This window comes from Mercenaria mercenaria, chromosome 9, assembly GCF_021730395.1.
Source record: "Mercenaria mercenaria strain notata chromosome 9, MADL_Memer_1, whole genome shotgun sequence".
NCBI classification, from domain to species: domain Eukaryota; kingdom Metazoa; phylum Mollusca; class Bivalvia; order Venerida; family Veneridae; genus Mercenaria; species Mercenaria mercenaria.
The window spans coordinates 83,735,702-83,757,803 of record NC_069369.1 but is presented as its reverse complement, the minus strand read 5'-3'; the positions used below and the strand labels follow the sequence as shown (position 1 = coordinate 83,757,803).

Sequence of the window (22,102 nt, the reverse complement as noted above, 5' to 3'; positions counted from 1 at the left end):
CCCAGACAATCAAAATTATTCTGAGAGCAAAATATGTTCACAAAAACGGTTATTGTTGCGTGATAATGCTAAAGATAGATTTGTCTAACTGCAGACAAATGCATACTTGCAAGATCGTCTTATAGATTTTATTAACTATCTATATATAACAGTCTATAAGTGTCGTGTGGAAGCTGTAAAAAAGTCACCTAGAACTTGGACTCAGTGTTGATATATTATCTTATCCTTTAAGATCGTGGAGTGCATTCAAGTTTACATAATAAACTTCAGAAGCCGATGTTATTGGGCATGAGTGGTGTTTCGCATTACATTAACTTTCATGAACAGATTCTACCAAAGTGAGTCTGCTGTTATTTTGCTTGGTTGCGTGTTTTTTCTGGGCAAAGGATTTTCCTGTAGATTTTATAATCTATCACAAACTGTCATCAAGTGCCGTGTGGCGGCTGTAAAATTCATTTTTCTCGATATCTTTGAACGGTGTATAAAGGTTAGCTGTGGACTTCCACGAATGAAATAACCTAAAAAGAACATTCTTTTAAAACTGACTGGCAACCTCTTAATGGACCAGATACTTTGCACCTCCAAAACAAAAACGTCGTTTTTAAGACATTTTTTTATTGAATTAAAGCACAGACATACAGATATTTTTATTCTTGCTTGAAGCTAATGGTGGTCAATTTTTCATAAAACGAGTAATAGACGTAACTGTTAAATGTAAAAAAAATATTTCTTTTTGTTCTATCTTAACAAGATTTTTACACGTACCGATTACATGTATTGATATTTTCCTGCAATACTGCAGTTGATCGCAGACTACAGCTGCAAGTACAACATTTCCAAACAAACGGGGGCATGAGACTGTTATGTTCGGAATTATGAGGAAGGAAGAGACATATATCTAGCAAGGTTGTGAATCTGGTCAATCTATCAATGTTATTAGCTTATATATTGAGGATATTCCTGTAAAGAAATGATGTCTGATATTTTTACATATATATTAAAATACGTTATAACAAGGCTGTCATGTACTTCTTATAAAACTTGGCAGCTCATTAACTTCATTTCTTGCGACCCATATTTCCAACCTGATGATTACACCATTGAATATTGTGCTCTTGATTATACTTTAGTCTATAGAACATCTTGATCTTGCTTGGTGTTATATTGGATAATTTTTTTTTTCAAATTCCTTGGAAAAGGACAAATGCAATATAATCGGACCCATATTAAGTTGACAAGGCTATTAAAGTTGGTATACTGTTATTTTTGTCAACAAAGGCAAGTAAAAGGGATAACACTGTTATATGCCCTTCAAGCTCTAAATTCCAGTTCATTTAGTTCTGCCCATTATTTTCTCTTTAAGGGCAAAGCCATTATTTTATCTGGGGATCAAACGCCGCTTTTTATGGAATTGCACTCTGTGTTTCATTGAAGGTTCCTTGTGCACTCTAAATTTTATTCTGGTACTTTTAACATGTGTAAATGTGGAGTTCTGCTCAACCCGTGACTAGAGGGCGTGGACGGTAGCTTGCATTGTCACTACCGTCCATGAACAGGCTCGATCAAACCGAGCCCGCAACATTTTCGTTCATGCCTTTTTGGGCGACATGTGGTTGACCACTTTTTATTCCCCTACTGGTTTCGGAGACTATAGGAATGCGCTTTTCCGTCATTCTGTCCGTCCGTCCGCAATTTCGTGTCCGGTCCATAACTCTGTCATCCATGAAGGGATTTTAATATTACTTGGCACAAACGTTTCCCATGATGAGACAACGTGTCATGCGCAAAACATGAACCCCTAGCTCAAAGGTCAAGGTCACAATTGGAGGTCAAAGGTCAACAGGGCTTTTTTCCTCTCCGGTCCATAACTCTCCCATCCATAAAGAGATTTTAATATTACTTGGCACAAATGTACCTCATAATAAGACGATGTGTCTTGCACAACTTTCAGACCCTTATCTCATAGGTCAAGGTCACACTTAGCAGTCAAATGTCCGTCCGTCCGCAATTTCGTGTCCGGTTCATAACTCTGTCATCCATGAAGGGATTTTAATATTACTTGGCACAAATATTTTCCATGATGAGACGAAGTATCATGCGCAAAACATGGATTCCTAGCTCAAAGGTCAAGGTCACAATTGGAGGTCAAATGTCAACAGGGTTTTTTTCCTGTCCAGTCCTTAACTCCCCCATCCATGAAGAGATTTTTATATTACTTGGCACAAATGTACCTCATAATATGATGATATGTCATGCACAACTTTCAGACCCTTATCTCATAAGTCAAGCCACACTTAGCAGTCAAATGTTAACATGGCATGAACAGGGTATGTTTCGTGTTCTGTTCATAACTCTGTCATTCGTTAAGGGATTTTAATATCATTTGGCACAAATATTCCCCATGATAAGGTGACGTGTCATGCGCAAATCCAGGACGCCTTGCTTAAAGGTCAAGGTCACAATTGAGGGTCATAGGTCAACAGGGCTTTTTTCCTGTCCGGTCCATAACTCTGCCATCCATGAAGGGATTTTAATATTACTTGGCACAAATGTTCCTCATGATAAGACAACGTGTCGTGTGCAAAACGCAGAACCCTAACTTAAAGGTCAAGGTCACATTTTGAGATCAAATGTCAATAGGATTTTTTTACTGTCGGGTCTATAACTTTGTCGTGCAAAACAGGATTTAAATATCAGTTGGAACAAATATTCCCCTGGATAAGACAACATGTCATGCGCAAAACCCGGGCCCTAGGTCTAAGGTCAAGGTCACACTTAGAGGCCAAAGGTCAGATACAAGAATGACTTTGTCCAGAGCATTTCTTCTTCAAGCATGGAGGGATTTTGATGTAACTTGGCACAAATGTTCACCACCATGAGACGGATTGCCTTGTGCAAAAAAAACAAGGTCCATAGGTCTAAGGTCAAGGTCATACTTAGGGGTCAAAGGTCAGATTCAAGAATAACTTTGTCTGGAGCATTTCTTCTTCATGCATGGAGGGATTTTGATGTAACTTGGCACAAATGTTCACCACCATAATGCACCCTTGTTTTTAGAATTACGTCCCCTTGTTTAACTATAAAAAGATTATATTGTAACATTCTTATTACTGGCCGTAGGGAAAATCGAGACCACTTTTCTGTGGTACAACATGCATCATACATCCTATTTTAGGTGTATTATGACCTATCTCTGCCTGATAAAGAGTTTTTTTATGGACTTACATTATATAGATTTTTTTTAGGATTAATAACTTATATGATAATTCTTTTTTATAATCGGCCAAAAAATTCAATATGAAAACAACTGTAGTTTTTGTAGGTTTTTATATATGCAAATTTTAATCCAAATGTTTTGTTATAACATATTGCATATATAGTACAATATTGTTTATACATCATTGACTGATATCAGTTCATTATGTTATAAAGCAGTAGAGAAAATTACTTCTAGTTCTATACCATATGATTCTGGCTGAAAGTAACTGCTGTTTGTACTATTGTTTGTGCATGTATATTTTTGTTTTTATTTTTGTTGTATGAATTCGCTCAGGGATAGCTGTATCTTGTCAAAGCATTTGGTCTTATGTTCAAAATGAATCTGTGTAAAAGTTGTTCTAAAATAAATAGTATCATCTGACTAAACTTGGATTAATAGAATTGACAAGTTTTCCATAGTTTGACTTTAAAATTTGATCGTCTCGTCATAGCAGCGTTGACTGCGTTCAATTTTTATTCTGCCGTGTCCTTGATTGGCTAATCTGACATATGTCAAGTGACAGCATGAATCAATATAGTTTGATTGATTGATAGGAGAAGTAGAATAATCTCGGGCACGGTGGTTTTGTATATCTCATTAGAAAGCACGTAAAGGTCATGTATGATGTAATGCCCGTCAAACATAAAAGAGACCACAGTTGTCTTGGGGATAGCTTTATTCAGTTTTTGCGAGTCTTTTTTTTTTGTTCTTGAATAACAAAAGAGTAGTTGTTCATACCATTACGGTAATGAATTAACGCCGTGATACATGTAGAACTGCATTAAGCATCTTTTGGAATCCACGGGTTACACAGAAAGAAGTTAAATGTAATAGCTACGATATCATACCAGTATTGCATACTTTTGTGCATGACTAGTGGAAAATAAAGTCTGTAAGATCATTTGAAAGCATAGAACGCAACAAGAAATATATTTTTCAAAATGTCGAGCAAAATATAGGTATGAATGATTTAAGTAATGCGTCTGGTTCATCACAGCAGTTAAGCACATATTTCATGGTATATATTTCAAGGTCACATCAGAATTAACAAAGTCGTTATAACTAATTTATCCAATACATTAACCTTTAACCTGCTGGTGGCAAGTGATTTTGCCTCTGCCTCTGCAGGCCGATCATGGTCTTCAATGTTCGCTATTCAGGCAGTAAATTTTGAGTGAACACCCCTTTGAATAATGTATAGTACTACCCAAACTGAATGAAGGACCTGGCCCCGTGTTCACAAAGCATTTTTCGTTCTCAGCTGAGTTTGAGTTTGAAATTTTAATACCAATTTTAAAATCTAGTTTTAAACATGCTATCTAGATATAAATGACAAATAAATTTTCATTATCAAACTCAGCTGAGACTGAAAATGTTTTGTGAACACGGGGCCAGGCCATTTTAGAAATTTAGCAGGGTAAAGGTTAAATTATTTTCTTTAGTTTAAATGCACATGTTTTGTAGCGAATTTCTATGTGCCATAATAATTCATATAAAATTTCTTTACAATATTAAAAGACGACATCAAATTAGAATATTTGCATGACACAAGGTTTCGCTTTACAGTGAAATGTGATAAAGGAACATTCCACTTCGAGCTCAGTTTTTAGCCTTAAGATGTACTACATATTGCATTACTTACCATGAGCTCTACTTTGCTTTCAAAGGGCCTTCTTGTAGATTAGAAGGGACCAGATTGTTTTTCTAGTTAACTTATAGAATGATGTAATATGTTTTGCATACACACGTAAAGTGACTGTTATTGGTTTAAATTCAAAGCTATTTATGAAGTGTCTCTTAATTGTAGTGTTAAGCGTTTCCACGGGTAAATCAAATTGTTTTGCAGAATCAGGCGTTAAAATGCTGCTTCACGCTAACGAATATACCAAATCAATGCTGACCAAGATCCTATCCACCACGAATATCTTTACGCTTCCAAGATTATTTCATTGAGTATCTTTATTCACATCTGTTGCAATATTATAATGTTAGAAACTAACATAGATTTCAAATTTAACTTAAATTCGGTGAAATATTACCTTTTTTTAGTGGCGATTCTCCGTAAAATCCAACTCACTCACTCGCTTTTGTTACAATTTACAGTTTTCTGAAAGAAGATTGATGGCATTTATTATGCAACTGAGCTTCTTTTAGTGCATGCGGAAATACCGGTATGCATGCTAACAAGCACTTAATCAAGAAATGTGGCCATAAAATATTTGCATTTTGATGGAACGGTAATACGCACTTTATTAAAAATCAGATCCTTTTATATTCGTCAATAACAATTTCATTACGAAACCTTCGATGCAGCAAATAACAAGAAATGTACAGATATCTGTTTTATGGGCAGTTTTTCAGCATTTCAATTTTTGTTTTCACTTGTGAGTGTTGAAGCTGACAATTAACACAGATATTTCTTGCCTACCTATTACGTACAAGAAAAAGATTCCTGTCTTTTCTTTAGAAAAGACGTTGTCTAAAATAACGTGCTTTACTTTAAGTAAAGTTACTTCAGCACTAGTCATATCATGGCGTCATTAATTATTTAACATTTTACATTTGTAAATTCTAACTTGATAGGCAAGAAAAGGGGTCTTTCAGTAAGTAAACGACAGCCGTTTTTCCAACCCGCGGGACTGCATGGATAAAAAAACTCGTTGAAGCTCGGTTTCTCATTCCATATTCCACATAGGGTAAGAACATTCCTCCTATAAACAGGCAGGCATGTAGGATCCTTATAATCTTAAAGAGGGTAAGACGTGGTGAATTTGTAACAAAATAGGTAATACAGAAACTGGTATACACAAATGTATAAGACAATAATTTAGCTATGTTAAAATTATGGAACGTAACAATTAATTGCTATAGTCGCAAGAGTTTAATTCAAATATTGCTTATTTGCAACAATATACAGATACTATTGATTAAAGGTAGGCGACATATGGTGTAAATGTTTTTTTGCAAATACCCTTAAAGAATGCATGTGCGAGTTTTTTAGTACGAAACGTCTTGGCAACATTTGACGCTGAAAAAGACCGTGTTGAAATTCGAAAGACCGGTGGTGACTTCATACTTCACAGTTCAAACTTCACACTTCACACTTCATATATATATAATGCTTAATACACATACAAATAATAGGAAAGTCTGAAGTGTGAAATTTGAAGTCTGAAGTTTGAAGTGTGAAGTTTGAAGTATGAAGTTTGAAGTGTGAAGTTTGAAGTGTGAAGTGTGAAGTTTGAAATGTGAAGTTTGAACTGTGAAGTCTGAAGTGTGAAATTTGAAGTCTGAAGTCTGAAGTTTGAAATGTGAAGTTTGAAGTGTGAAGTCTGAAGTTTGAAGTGTGAAGTCTTTTTCGGGCGTTTTTTTCTATTTTTAGAATAACCTAGAATTACCGAGATTGGGCATAATGAAGTAACATAATGATTATGGCTGAGTTACTTTCCAGAGGCGTAATTTGAATGAATATCGTAGAGTATAATGTATTGTAAGAAAAGAAGATATTAAAAAGGTTTTCCTTTATAAGTCCGTTTAAAAGTACTGTCCCTCGGATTGGATAATTTTGAATCCAGTGGCATGATTTGAATATCTTTAATACTAGAAGACCGCTAGGTAATGCCACACACCATATATCTAATTTCTATGCCTTTCTGTTTTACACATGAAGATTTTTAAACATATTTTTCCTTTCATTTACTTTGGCAACCGCATTTTCACATTGAATGAAATTGTTTTAGCAATTTGTATGTGCGTCACCCATGTACGGTGTTCCGTTTGGACAATCGTGACTTTTTATTTAATACTTAACCGCGATGCACGATGGTACGATGACGAAAACGCGATAGCGCGATGACACGATGATGAAACAACGATGGTACGATGGTGAAAACGCGATTGCACGATGATGAAATCGCGATGTACGATGGTACGATGGTGAAATGTCGATGTAATATCGCCTTTTCATCATCGTACCATCGGGTTTTCATCATCGTATCATCGTACCATCGCGTTTTCATCATCGTACCATCGCGTTTTTACCGTCGTGTCATCGCGTTTTCATCATCGTGCCATCGCGTTATCACCATCGTACCATCGTGTTATCACCATCGTGCCATCGCATTTGCACCATCGTACCATCGCCTTCCGGTGGTCATGCCCAGTGGTACAGTATATGTGTCAGTAAAATACAGGCTTGATACAATCTCATTTTCACATTGCACTATGTACTTTATACATCCTAACAAGAATAAGCTTAGTTTGAATAATACCATGTGACTATTACACTAAATGGTAAATTTCGTCTCACAAAATACATTGAGATACATTCATCTATTGTTGACAAAAATACAAGTGAACTGGACTACGCATTTCTAACCGGAAAGATATGGTACGATGGTGAAAACGCGATGGCACGATGGTGAAACAACGATGGTACGATGATGATAACGCGATGGCACAATGGTGAAAACACGATGGTACGATGGTGAAAACCCGATGGCACGATGGTACGATGATGAAAACGCGATGGCACGATGGTGCGATGGTGAAAACGCGATAGGATAGTACGATGATGAAACGCGATATTACAATATCGCGATTTTATCATCGTGCCATCACGTTTTCACCATCGTACCATAGTTGTTTCATTATCCATCGTGCAATCGCACCATCGCGTTTTCGTCATCGTACCATCGTGCATCGCGGTTTAGTATTAAATAAAAAGTCACGATTGTCCAATCGGAACACCGTACCCATGTATCATTCCCGTGAGATTGATTAAAAAATTATTCCAATAGTTTTTCTCAAGAAGATTTGGAACGGACAGACAACAGACAGTGAATTTCCCTTTATTTTTCGAATATCAACAAGTGATATAATCTAAACTCGAAAAGTCGTTTATTTTCCTAGAACATTCAAAATGTACATAATCAATAATACTTAAAACTAAAATAAGAAATGGCATACACATCTATGCCAATACACAATAAGCAGATGACGTTTAGTCACGTGATACTTAATCTACGAAGTGCGAAGCGTGCAGTGAAGTGTGAAGTCTGAAGTTTGAAGTGAGAAGTATGAATTGTGAAGTCTTAAGTTTGAAGTGTGAAGTATAAAGTGCGAAGTCTGAAGTTTGAAGTCTGAAGTGTAAAGTATGAAGTGTGAAGTCTGAAGTTTGAAGTGTGAAGTGTGAAGTCTGAAGTTTGAACTCCTAAGTGTGAAGTTTGAAGTGTGAAGTTTGAAGTGTGAAGTCACCACCGGTCTTTCGTATGAAACTGATGTTACATTACACCTGATTCTGTTACCCTTCAGTGGTACATTAGACCATGCGAATCCACATTAACTTTATGTGAATACTTATTGAAGGAGATGATATTACTTACAGTGGAAAACATCGCAACCATAATTTGCATTTTCACTACCAGTTTTGTATTAAATTCAGTGTTTAACTTTTTGCATACCTATGCAAGGAAAAAGGATAAAATTATGATCTGTTTTTCAACGAAAAGTATAGAACAAAAGTATAGTTAATAATTTGAAACGTGTTAGTGGTTATTTCTTTCCTATTAATGTTTACCAAAGTTCATACTGGATATGTCACATTAAGTGTCTTATTTTTATGAATTCCATACAATCAGTTCCATATTGAGAGAAACAAAAAACTCGTATATCTTGATGCATTTCTCATTGACTATGACAGTTTTAATATATCTCTCAAGACAGCAGACACATGCTAACCATGTCAAACTGAAATGACAAAAGAGAAAATAGGTAATGAAATACAGTTTCACCAGATTGAGCAGGATACTTTTCATCCATCTATAAACACCTAACCTTTGATACCACCTATTAACATTTGCTTTAATGGACATAAATCTGACAACAACAACAACAAAAAGAAAGAAAAAAAAACGTGATACAAATGAGAATACTTAGAACTACAATGATGCGGTAAGGAATATGGTATTATTCTCACTATTTTGGTATACAAACTATTACATTTATATCTACCAATCAAAACATGCTTAGCGCATTATTGAGACGACTTGTGCTTGAATTGCATGGAAATATATATTACAATCAAAGTGCAGTTTAAGTGGCAATGTTTTAGATTTTCATTTGACTTGAAATATTTCAGAGTGCACGTCTAAAATTATATCTTGTTATATTGTATGATGCTTGACATTAACAAATTGTATGAGTTTTGAGTAAATACTTAAATGCTGTAAGCTTACTTTAGTAAAAATGTCAAAGTGTGTCAGGTTTAATTGTCAGTCAATCTTCGATAGATATTGACCTTTCCTTTGGCTGCCTTTATTAGTATATAAATACTATTAGACTTTACGTGACCGAGTTGTTAAGACGTTGGACTTTTAGTTTTACCACTTTACACGTTGTGGGTTCAAACACCACAGCAGCCTCACTTTTTGATTTCGGTTTTTACCTTTCCGAAACGGCCGTAAAAAGTCTCCCCGTACATTCAATCAGGGCTTTTATATTTCAATCTTCTCAGATCGTTCAGCACGACTTTTATGTCGTGTTACTGGTATTGTTTAGTTTCTCAGCATGAACATTTCGGCCTGGGTGGTTCCAATAATCCCGCTTTCATAGCTTTGGGTATTGTTTAATCACCCCTTGGATATGGTGCCTGCTTTTTAATTTTGTCTTTTGGCAGTTCCTGTGATATGCAGGCTCCATAACCTCAGATCCCCTTTCTAAATTCCAGTTTGTTTAGTTCTGCTCATTGTTTTCTCGTTTAGGGCAAACCCATTATTTTATCTGGGGACCATACGCCGCTTTTCATGGAATTACACACTAGTGTAGCATTGAAGGTTCCATGTGCACCGCCGTATGGACACATCTGCGGATGTTTCTAAATTGTTATTTGTACTTTTAGCATGTGTAAATGTTGAGTTCTGCTCAACCCGGGGCTAGAGGGCGTGGACGGTAGCATTCATTTCCACTACCGTCCATGAACAGGCTCAATCAAACCGAGCCTGCAACATTTTCGTTTTTGTTGTGTTGAGCGACCTGTGGAGTTTCCACTTTTCTCTATTTCATAATATTTTTGTGATAATGTTGTAGCACAAATTTATAAAGTGACTGAAAAAAATCAATAGAGCCCAGGGGAGGAAAACTCTTGTAGTCACGGCTTATCTAAAATCTAAAATTTTAATGGGCTGTATGTAGCCTAGACGATACGTGTTCTACTACTATTTTACTATATCTGTTATTAGAAAACATTCAATAACTTTTGATAGCATCAAACATAACCATCATTATCAATAATGGCCTCGTGTGCTTTAAGAATTTTGATTTGTTTTATCAGATTGCGTTATGTGATATTTTTGTCTGTTTGCAAGAAATAGACATCTTACATTAATCTTGTATTATCTAGATTTGATTTTTGAAACTAGGGGTCTGGATGATGAATTGGCGATATTTGAAATTTTAGTCATATTTTGAAAATAAGTGTGTCTATACACATGCCTTTAATACAAAGATAACTTTTTAGGTTTCTGAATATTTCCTGTTATGGATGGTATATATTTAATGAATTGCCTAGACAAGAAAAATATATCTGTCTTGGTATTTGATTTGCTAGGATGTTAGTGTGATAGTGTTTACAAAAATATAATATATCTAATATATTTATGCGTGTCTACTTGCAAAGCCGATTAGTGAACCTTTATTTCCGCCAGACTGTATATCAAATTGCCATTAAATTGTAATCGGCTTACTATGTGAACAAAACCACTGGCATTGCATTATTGATGTTTTTCCAGTAAGTCTTGCCAACTGTCAAGGAGGCTAATCCAGTTTAGGCGAATAAATTTTCATAGCTTGTTATTTGAACAGACCGAAGCGTTTATTCAGAAATTCTTGCGTCCACTTTTGTAGCAACTTGTGCATTGGCCAATAAACACTTGTCCAGCGTTAATACCACATTGTAAATGTCAGTGTAATTCAGGGATGGAATATCATAGTTTACACTGAGTAACAGATCCTCTGATTTACACTAAACTGAATTTACGTGAAAAGCAGAGAAAAATATCTCTTCTACCTAAACCGAATAGTTTACGAGAAAGTAAGATTTACAAGCGTTCAAAAACTATCAAATACGCTTACGTTTGCAAATGATTTTAAAACTAAAAATGTTAGAGGCCAGTAGAATACGAAATCTAGAAATAACTACAATGATACGCATCAAATTTCCAACTGTACTTAATGAAATACTATCTTGCGTGCTTAAAATATTCTCTGCATAAAGATGTAAACATCCTTTGTCCAGTGAATGATTTGCGCAATTTACAACACACACAACAGCTTTTTATGCGCAACTTACCATTAAAAAAGCCAGTTGCTCCGGGAAATTATCCAAAAAGTAAATGGTCTTGTAAGACCCGCAAAAATAATGTTGACTTTAAGACGAGTTTTATTTTTCTTAAAGAGAATTCAGATATTCGGACTGGCCGTCATATATGGATTGTTCAGTAGGTATAATGGCCAGTTTTTATATCTATACAAAATAAATTTGAATTTCGTCATAATAAATTCTGCGTAACAATTACTTTATTAGTACTTTCAATTCATGCAGTTCTAATTTACTAAAATTTAAAAACTACAATGTTTTGCATTATATTTATTATCTTTCAGTAAATATTTATATCTGACATTATTTGGCGTTTAAGCTATCAATTGTTTTCATCAGATGATCATACTTTCATGTTTAACGTTACCAAGCACTCTTCTAACAAGAAATATTTTATTTTAAGGTAGAGACAGGACTCAATAAACAGTGACGGACTATAGCATATGCATACCTGGGATTCATTTTACTTCTTTAAGGAAAAATGGGTTTATCATTAAATAATTATTATTTCACGGAAAATAAAATACAGGGATAAATATCCATCGGGGAAAGCCACGTTCCAGAACGCTGTCTCTCCATACCTCAAACCATCGCACACACTCACACACAAAGTAAAAAGGACAAAACGAACAAATTAAAACGCAATATACATGGGGTACACATTCGGCAGCTGCTGATTTGCCTTTTGGCAAGACATCAGTACCTTTTGTTTAGTAAGCTTCATATTTTCGTTACATATTTAAATGTCACAAAATTGAACGCAAACTAACAACGTTATACGTACACATTACTTAAATAACCCTTTACTATATGATGTTTGAACACGTACTTCATCAGTAATTAAACATTTTTTTGCCTGTGCACACCGTCGTCATTAGGCCAGGTAATAGGGGAAAATGCAATGTTACATTATTTCAGAACTCTTAAGAATATACAAATGGAGACTGGACAAGTGTTGCGTGCTGTAATGTAGGTCATGATAACGTATCGGTCTAGTCTTGTTTTTGTTATATACATGCATGCTTAAACATGATCAGATATTGGAGACGCACGTTCAAATATAACAAATTGATAAGACTGACGTGATCATATAGATATGACATTGACTTTTATAATTGAATTTAGTAAGAGTAAGAAAAAACTGAAGTAAGTTTAGACGATTTTTTATCCTCTGACATAATTTTGGTCTGAACGCCGGTACTTCTCTATCAGACATGTTAACACTATCATTTTGTAATTTTTTCAATGCTTGTATTATCAAAATTTGATTTGCAAAAGCAACAACTGAATATGACTTCAAGTCTGTAAATGTTTATAAAACATTTTCTTTCAATTAATCTAGAAATGCCACGACAGATCGACGTCTTGTTATTTTATTGCGTATTTAAAAACACAATTTCCTTGTTCATTAAATTGCATTTCTTTTGCCATGCGGTTTTTGTTTCATTTATGAACATTTTTTTTTAAATAATGGTTTTAAGACGAAAACTACAATAAGCCAATGAGATCTTTGTTTACATAACGGTATGCTATACTAGAAATCATCGTAGCAACAGCGTTGTGCAGCTGTCATTACATTACCGACATATTTGAAACTTTTTTTTGAAAGGTGTGATATGACAATGATATCTATGATTACATAGCGGTATGCTTCGTACCAGCAGCGTTGTGTTTTAGCCTGATTTATTATTACAACTATTACATTGAAACGGCAGCATTAGCTGATACGTTTTGAAAACTGTAATAAGAAAATGAGATATGTGATTACATAACGGCATGCTATGCTAAATATTCTATGATAGCAGCAGCGTTTTGTTAGATTGACAGGAGATGTACAAGCGCCTCTGTAAGAGTGACTTTGTCTTATAATAACTGGAAGCGTCTGCCTCAAGTGATTTTTTCTTAATGACATTGGAAGATTATTACTAAAGTCAATCATGATATAAAACAATAAAAGTGAAATAAAGACTTTTCACGTTATTACATGTTTCATTATTGAATAACAACAGGGGAGATGTTCATGCTATAAGAATAATGAATTAACTTCGTGATGGAACTGCATTAATAATCTTTTATCATTCACGGGAGACATTCTAATTAAATGTAAAAGTATTCTTATTAACATCGTAAGTCTTCAAATTAGTATTGCGGTTTTCTTCATGAGCATGTCAGAAAACACAAGCACTTTTTGTTCAAAGAAAATTAATACTTTCCAGGTCTTCTTCACAATCAGGCTAAATTACATTTGTATAAAGCCTTTTGAATAATATAAATCTGGATATTTGTTTTACTTACAACCTCACTATATCGTTTTTCACCTTCGCTTCAGGTTGAAAGATTGATACAGATGTGTCGTCCATCACCCTCACCCGTCGTCCATAGTCCACAATTTTATTTACATAAACATTTTTTTCCTCTGAAACTTGTGGTCAGAATTACACCAAACTTGGTCTGTAGTATACTGACAATGTCCTCTCTACTAGTATTTGTTCAAATGGATCCGCCTGACATCTTTTTCTGACGCTAGAGCTAAATGTAGAAAAATAAACATTTAAACGACTTCATCCCGCTTCAGATCTTCGTCAAACCTTGTCTATAGCTTCATGTTAAAGTACGTATCAAATTTTGTTCAAATGGTAGTACTCGGCCCCTTTAAGGGACCGCTGCAGCTAAAAATAGGAATAACTTTAAACGACGTCTTCTCATGAACCTCTCAAAGGATCTTCATCAAACTTGGCATCATCATGTCTCCTCCTTAGTCGTTCAAATTTGGCACTTGGCTCCTTTTAGGGGCTGCTAAAGCTAAAAAATAGAAATACCTTTAAACGACTCCTTCTCATGAACCGCTTGAAAGATTTTTATCAAACTTGATCTGTAGCATTAATATGAAATCTTCTCCCAGAGTTTTACAAATTGGGGTACGTGGCTCTTTAACGGGCTACTAGAACTAAAAATAGGGACACATTCAAACAAGTTCTTATTACGTTTCGCTCGATGAATTGTCATCAAACTTTGTCTTTAGCGTTATTATTAGTCCTCCTTCCAGTTTCGTTTAGATTGGCATGCTCGACTTTTAGAAAAATATAGATAGAAAATCTTTAAACGACTTCTTCTCGTGAACCGCTTGATTGATCTTTTCAAGTTTGATCTGTAGAATAATTATAAGGTCTTCTTCAAATCTTGTTCAAATAGGGCTGCTCGGTCCCTTATAGGAGTCACAAAAGCTAAAAATAAAAAATATCTTTCAGCGACTTCTTCTTATGGACAGTTTGATGGATCTTTGTCTGTAACGTCATTGCAAGGTTTTCTCCTAAAGCTGTTCAAATAAGGCATTTGTCACTTTTAGGGGCTGTTAGAGCTAAAACTGAAAATACATTAAAACGACTTCTCATAAACCGCTTGATGAATCTTCATCAAATTTGGCTTGTACCATCATTGTCAAGTTTTCTCCCGTAGTATTTAGCTAGATATGTAACTATATGAAAAAAAATATTTTATAAAAAAAAATGTTTTCTCCTAAACTTGTTCAAATGGGGGCGTTTGGTCCTGTTTATGGATCGCTAAAAATAGAAAAACCTTTAAGTGATTTCTTCTCTTGAAGTGTGTCTTGAAACTTGGTCTGAAGCATCATTGAAAGAGCCTTTCCAAAATTTATTTAATTGATGGCACTTTTATGGGACACCAATTTATAGTAAACACAGTCGTAACCATTCATGATTCAGTGTGTCATACCTATGTTCAAGGTCAAACAGTAAAAGTCAGGTGAGCGACTTAGGTCTACCATGGCCCTCTTGTTTCGTTTGTGCTTCAACGTCTTGGCCGAAGAAACTAATCTATTTTTCCAGTTTCACCTCCTCCATGAGATAAAAAATAATTCTGGTATTGAAAATCCACATATATCTCAGCTACACTTGGCAAACATTAAACTTTTAAAATGGAAATTGCTTCCTCTTAAGAAGTACATGTGTTGAATGCCTTCTCTCTACTGTTTTTTCCAGTTAACTTGCTGTATGAATTAAAATGATTTCCACACATCAATAATCTATTTTTTCAGCTATTTATCCAGTTTCGCATCACTGAAATTCAGTTTTCCAGAATCATACTCATTGTCAGGTTTACTGCACTCTCTTATATCTGTCCAAAGACTCGATTTTATACTACGAACATAGGTTAATAAACTTAAAATAGTGGGGGTATTTATTTTCAGAACATTGTTTATCAAGACACAGTAATTGTTTCGCAATCTGTTATTAATATAATACTACATCATTCTAGGCATTTACAATCTGTATCAATCTATTATGTTGGAAAACTCTGTACATTCTACAATGATGTCCATTTCTCAGTAGCGTCAGTCTCATCTTAACTTTATAGTGTCCTTGATTGGCATGTTACTCTTGCCAGCAAATCTAAATATTCATATAGCATTCGTCACTTTATTGCAAATACTGGATAAATGCTTTTACAAGAAGTAGCACTTAGATGACAATATTGCAATGGAAATGTCCTAAAAATGAATACTATACGAACTCATTTTTATTACAGTTTTCCACCATTAAAAAGTGACTTTTTATAGTCTAAGTATCTAAATGTGACGTATCGCTTCCACATCCTTTTGTTTGGAAAAGTGTACTCTTTTGTGCAACGAACGGCAGAATTTGATTTTTTTTCTTGTCTCTTGATATCAATATCTATATTCGAAGATGCAGTAGAGTGGACAAGGTTTAGGCAACTAACTCTGGATTTCTCGTTATCGAGCTATGCTGGAATTAGGTTTTTTCAACTCATTTAGATTTGAAGATTGAGTACTGCTTAAGCCGGTGCTAGGGGGCGTGGGCAGTGTTGCATTTTCCATTACTGCTCATGAACAGACTCAATCAAACCGAGTCTGCAATTTTCACTGTTTGCCTTGTTCTCGGTGCTTCCGAGGGATCTACTTTTCAGATTTTATTTACTTCACAACAGCGGGTGTTAAGTGCTGTGTGGCGGCCGTAAAAAGTCGCCCCGACTTCATCTCAGTGTTGTTATATTTTCTGGTCCTTCGGGAGCATTGTTTTCAACTCATTTAGATTTGAAGATTGAATACTGCTTAAGCCGGTGCTAGGGGGCGTGGGCAGTGTTGCATTTTCCATTACTGCTCATGAACAGACTCAATCAAACCGAGTCTGCAATTTTCACTGTTTGCCTTGTTCTCGGTGCCTCCGAGGGATCTACTTTTCAAATTTTATTTTAAATAGACACTTTAAAAAGGAGAAACTTCAGTATGCCAATGAGTGACCATTTGTCGCAAATTGACTATATTTCTGAATATGATGTCACGAACTGTGTCTGTGAAATAGATATTTACAAAAATTGTACTAAAAATCTTTCTCCTTTTTCGTAAAGTAAGGAATTCGCGAAAACTATATACGGAACGCTCCCCAAGATTACGGAAAAAAGATTCGCGAATTCTATCCTGTCTACAGTATTTGTTTCATTAATGATTTCGCCTGTAACAAATTCTGTTATTAAAAACAAAGGCCAATGACCTTTATTCTGCTATGGTGAGTTTCTTTTAGCGGATGCGGAAATACTCGCATGCATGCCAACAAGCAATCAATCAAGAAAGATGGTAAAAGATTTGCATTTTTATAAAACAGTAATGCGCACTCTAACCTGAGCAATAATAAGGATAGCATCAAGTCTGTCGGCTACGATGAACGCGATTAACACTTGCTTTATAATAACGTTAGATTTGTTCTGTTGAAATATAACATAACTATATACATTGTACCTATATAAAACAAATAGATAGAGATGATACAATTCAGCTAAAACACCATCATTGATATGTTTAATTAATTAGTAGAACTTAATATCATTACTGACGAATGCAACTACTCTTTTACGGTAGCAATCATTGAACTAATAAAAAATACCAACACATTCAACAACTTTCATATTTACGGTAGAATCGGCTGAACTGTTTATCATTACTGGCAAATACTTTTTGATCTGTGAAATACTTACTTAAAGACATTACATGTAACAACTGCAATTATTTTTATAACGACATCATTAGCATAAAGCTTGATACTTTTCCCATAAATGGATACCCAACATAAAACGTAATATGAGCCGCGCCATGGGAAACCAACATAGTGGGTTTGCGACCAGCAGGGATCCAGACAGCTGCCGTCTGGTCAGATCATGCTTCGCTTTAAGCTATGAATTAGAGAAACTGTTAGCGAACAGCATGGATCCTGACCAGACTGCGCGGATGCGCAGGCTGGTCTGGATCCATGCTGGTCGCACACCCACTATGTTGGTTTTCTCATCGCACGGCTCATATTTAATGTTATTACATACGCATTTAAAAACTCCATTAAATTTCAGCGGAACCTGAAACATCAATACTAAAGTTCAAATTCCAATTTGTGACGTCAGTTTCATGTATGCCGTCGCGTTTAAAAGTTATTCAACGACGATAGTTTCAATTTCACTCTTAATAACAAATTAGAACCATTTATATAATAATTTTAAGTGTAGATGCGCATGTAATAAAATGGTCATTAGATATGCATCGAGAATTATGCACTCGTTCTTTCGCAGAATAATATTGCGCTCCTAAAGTCGCACAATATTTCCGCTGCAGAACTCGTGCATATTTCTAGAAATAAATCTAATAACCTATAAATACCTGCAACCGACTGTAAAACAAATGTCTGTATGTCGTAGTATTTTCTATTTATTTCAAAATGTGCAGATATATTATTTTGGCAAGAAAGATATAATTCAAACACAGTTATACAGTTAAATGTTTATTATATAAGTATTTTATGCCGTAGAGTAGATTTACTTTACCTTTATTGTTTCTTTCAATTCAAGGTCAGACAAATGCGTTTTTGTTTATTGAATCCCTGACTTTGGTAAAAGCATGCTTTGCATAATTGAACGATTTCAGTGTATTTAAATTGGTAGCTAACATTATTGTGAGTACGTGTGGGATTAGCAATTTCTTAGATTGAGACTTTCAGGGAAACAAAAGAATATCTCAAAAAGATCCCCAAATGATGCGATCAATTTATTTCCATTAATATGCAAATAACTATAATTATTGTTACACTCAAAAAAACAAGTCTTTTCGAATAAAATTTGAAATGGTAATTCATTTTTTATTTTACGAAAACATTATGGAAACGTCAGTCTTTCACCAATCATGTTGTATCTTTTCCGTACACAATTACTTACATGTATAATGACAAAATAAAGTTTTTCTGTATTCTGCATATAATTAAAATGTATTAGTGGATTTTTGAAGCCACCCGTGTACCATATTTTTTCCGTTACAACTCTTTTTGTTGTTATTGTGGGCCTACTTTGCGATGCATGGCTCTATGGCTGTGTTTAGGGTGCTCTGTGCTTCCGGGAAACCTACTCTTACCTATTATCTTTTATGAAACACTGTTTCAGATCCACTAAGCTAATAAATTCAAACCTTAACATAAGACAACGTTTGGTGCATTCCTGTGTTATATCATTATTTCAGAATTAATCTTGTTTAGGAATACATGCACCAGGAAACAAGTCCGAGTACTCTAGCTGCTAGAATTACACAAGAAAACACTAACGTTTTATTAAATGCTTGACCACAGATCGGACAAACTGTAATTTGTTTTCCAGTCGACTGGAAAAACTTATTATCAGTTGTATGATAAGGGCGTCTGGTAATCTAAACATCACTAAAATTCGGGTTTCCGGTATGTCTGTCAAGGACACAGAATTAGGTAAATATCTCTTTCTGTTAGGCAAGGATAAAGATAAAGTGAAAAAGAATGTCAATGAATTGTACACTTCAAAGTTTGAGGTCGTGTTAGAAATGCAACATGTTGAAGGATTACTATGCACATTCAATTTATATGCATTTCTCATTTAAACAAGCAAAGCTTTCATGGCTACAATTAAGTTGCGCATCTTTTTTTAATTTAAATTTACTCATAATAGAATAAATATTTGAATTGTGAACTAACAATAGAGAAGAGTAAAGTCAGACTGTTTATTGTAAACGTTTACATGACAAATTTCCAGTCCAGTTGCTGGCGTAATATTCCCTTTTCTTTGCTCTATTTAAGATTTACATTTGCCTATAAATATAATTTCATTGCATTGGTCATATGAACAACCAAGTTTTTTCCGGCGACAGTTACACTGTCACATCTTTAGGTAAAAATACTCATTCAAAAAGACGCATGGTATTACACTGTGAATATTGCCAGAAAAAATTGACAGATTAGAAGTGTAGAAAAGAGAAAAAATCTTTCATTTCAGATAGTCGGACAGAGCAATTATAGTCTCATTTTTGCTTCTAGTAAAATGATATAAATTGAACATGTTGTTGCTGTAGGCAAGTAATATACATTTGTAATGTTATTTCTTTTTATCCTTACGTGTTCATGCTATTGCATAACCACTATAATCCAGACAAGGATAAATGTCATAGATGCGTTATTATGTCACAACCATGACGTTGTCATAACGATACTTCCGTTGATAACGTTGATGACGTTGATGACGTTGAAACATGCAAAGTTCCTTATAGTTTGCCATTGTTATTGCCGTTTCCATTAAGCATCATCTTATTCTTCTGCGAGCGCGTTATCAAAAAAATGAATTAATTGCACATTTATATCAAGCAGCAGTTAAATAAACGTTGATAGTTATTTCGCAAAAGACAAAGTCAGACGAAATCAGAAAAAGTAATTACAGCATTGTTATGGTGGCTTGTTATCCGTTGAATATGTTATAACGTATTCCATTGACAAAAGTCTCAAAAAATCATTATTCAAACCTGAACAATAATCCTTTATTTTGTACTGAAGAATGATTAAATTGTATTTTTAAACTCAAATATGCTTATTGCCTTTTGTACATTTTTCAGGTCACTATGAAGATGGGATAGCCATGGAAACGTATGCAACTAGCAAAGACAAGCACGTAAGTTTATTGTTTATGTTATAATTGGTTTATTGCTTCAAGGTGATCCAAATTCAAGATGACATTATTACATGTGCACGTTCAGAAACTATATTAGGTAAACAACGTTTTACATTGGGTTAAGTTGGGAAACATGTTATTATTAGATACAATGAAATAAAATATGTTTTTTTTTTCAAACGTAGTAAACATTCACTGTGAGGTAAACCAAAAGAATAAATGTTTAAATCTCTTTCTCCCTCAAAACACCCTGGCAGTATATGTTTTATGTAGTACTAATATAGTCATAACAAATAGTAATTTGATTTAGAATGATTAAACATGTAGATTTTTTTAAAAGAATAACAAGACTATAGCTAAAACGAATTTGAAACAAATTGAGTCCATTTTAGTTTCTTAAAGATCAAAACAAAGTTTAGATGGACTGTGTTATTCCAAAGGATAGTTTCCTTTTCATCATTATTCGGTCTTTCAGTACATGATATTGTTCATCAGACAATGTTTCAGAAGTATCTTTGCCTCCGAGCAGTCTTGATATTTATGTAATATTGAAATAAAGATTATCTAACAGTGCATTTTGTAATTACAGGCTGTTCTATTCCCTTACTATTGAACTTGTATATCGATTTTGTCAGTTACATGTATTTTTCAGTTATTTTATTTCAAATAGATTGACCAAAATATGGTTCCTGGGAAGTTAAATAGATGCATATTATGAATGATAAAGGATATATGTATAAATCCTGCCAGAATAGCCAGAACGGCACAGTCATGTATATGTCATGTAATACTTTTTTTAGAGTCTATTCATACTATTCGACCCTAAAAAACATTTTAAAAATTATTTTGATTTAAATTCAATCTATCTAAACGCTAAATATTCAGTTTAATAATAAGACGCACTCACTTAGAGGGCAAAGGTTTGAATAAGAAATATTTTTTCTAGTTTCATTTCACTTTTATCGCTTAGTTTAATTCAGTGAGTGTAAATTTAAAAGGGATACAGATTAAGTTGAGACATGATGGTTTAACAGTGCATATAACATGTTTAAGGGAAATATGTTATTTATTTATTTATTTTGTTGGGTTTAACGTCGCACCGACACAATTTTAGGTCATATGACGACTTTCCAGCTTTGATGGTTGAGGAAACCCCAGGTGCCCCTTCGTGTATTATTTTATCCCGAGCGGGCACCTGGGTAGAACCACCGACCTTCCGTAAGCCAGCTGGGGAAATATTTCAAAAAAGAAGTTAAATAGAATTAATAGTATTGTGTCATGGATCGATAAGGACTTCTGAAGCAATTTTGTGAAATTTTGTGCTTGTTGCCAGTTGTAGTCAGATGGATGTTAACAATGTATGTAACAAACTTTCACTGCTTAACAGACAGGAAGTTTATGCATAATACACATTTTAATCATACATCACATTATATGACGATATATGGTGATAAGCCAGTTCACATACAAAAAACTGAAAGTTATACTATAACTAT

The 22,102-nt window shown here is 34.5% G+C and overlaps 1 protein-coding gene across 1 annotated transcript in view; it reads left to right on the top strand.

Moving 5' to 3' along the window:
* Positions 1 to 22,102, top strand: part of LOC123547618 (octopamine receptor 1-like) — a 226,450-nt gene that overhangs the window by 72,090 nt on the left and 132,258 nt on the right. The window contains exon 2 of the mRNA XM_045334871.2: positions 20,551 to 20,606. The gene's annotated coding sequence lies outside the window, so the exon portion shown is untranslated. The remainder of the gene's footprint in view (positions 1 to 20,550; positions 20,607 to 22,102) is intronic.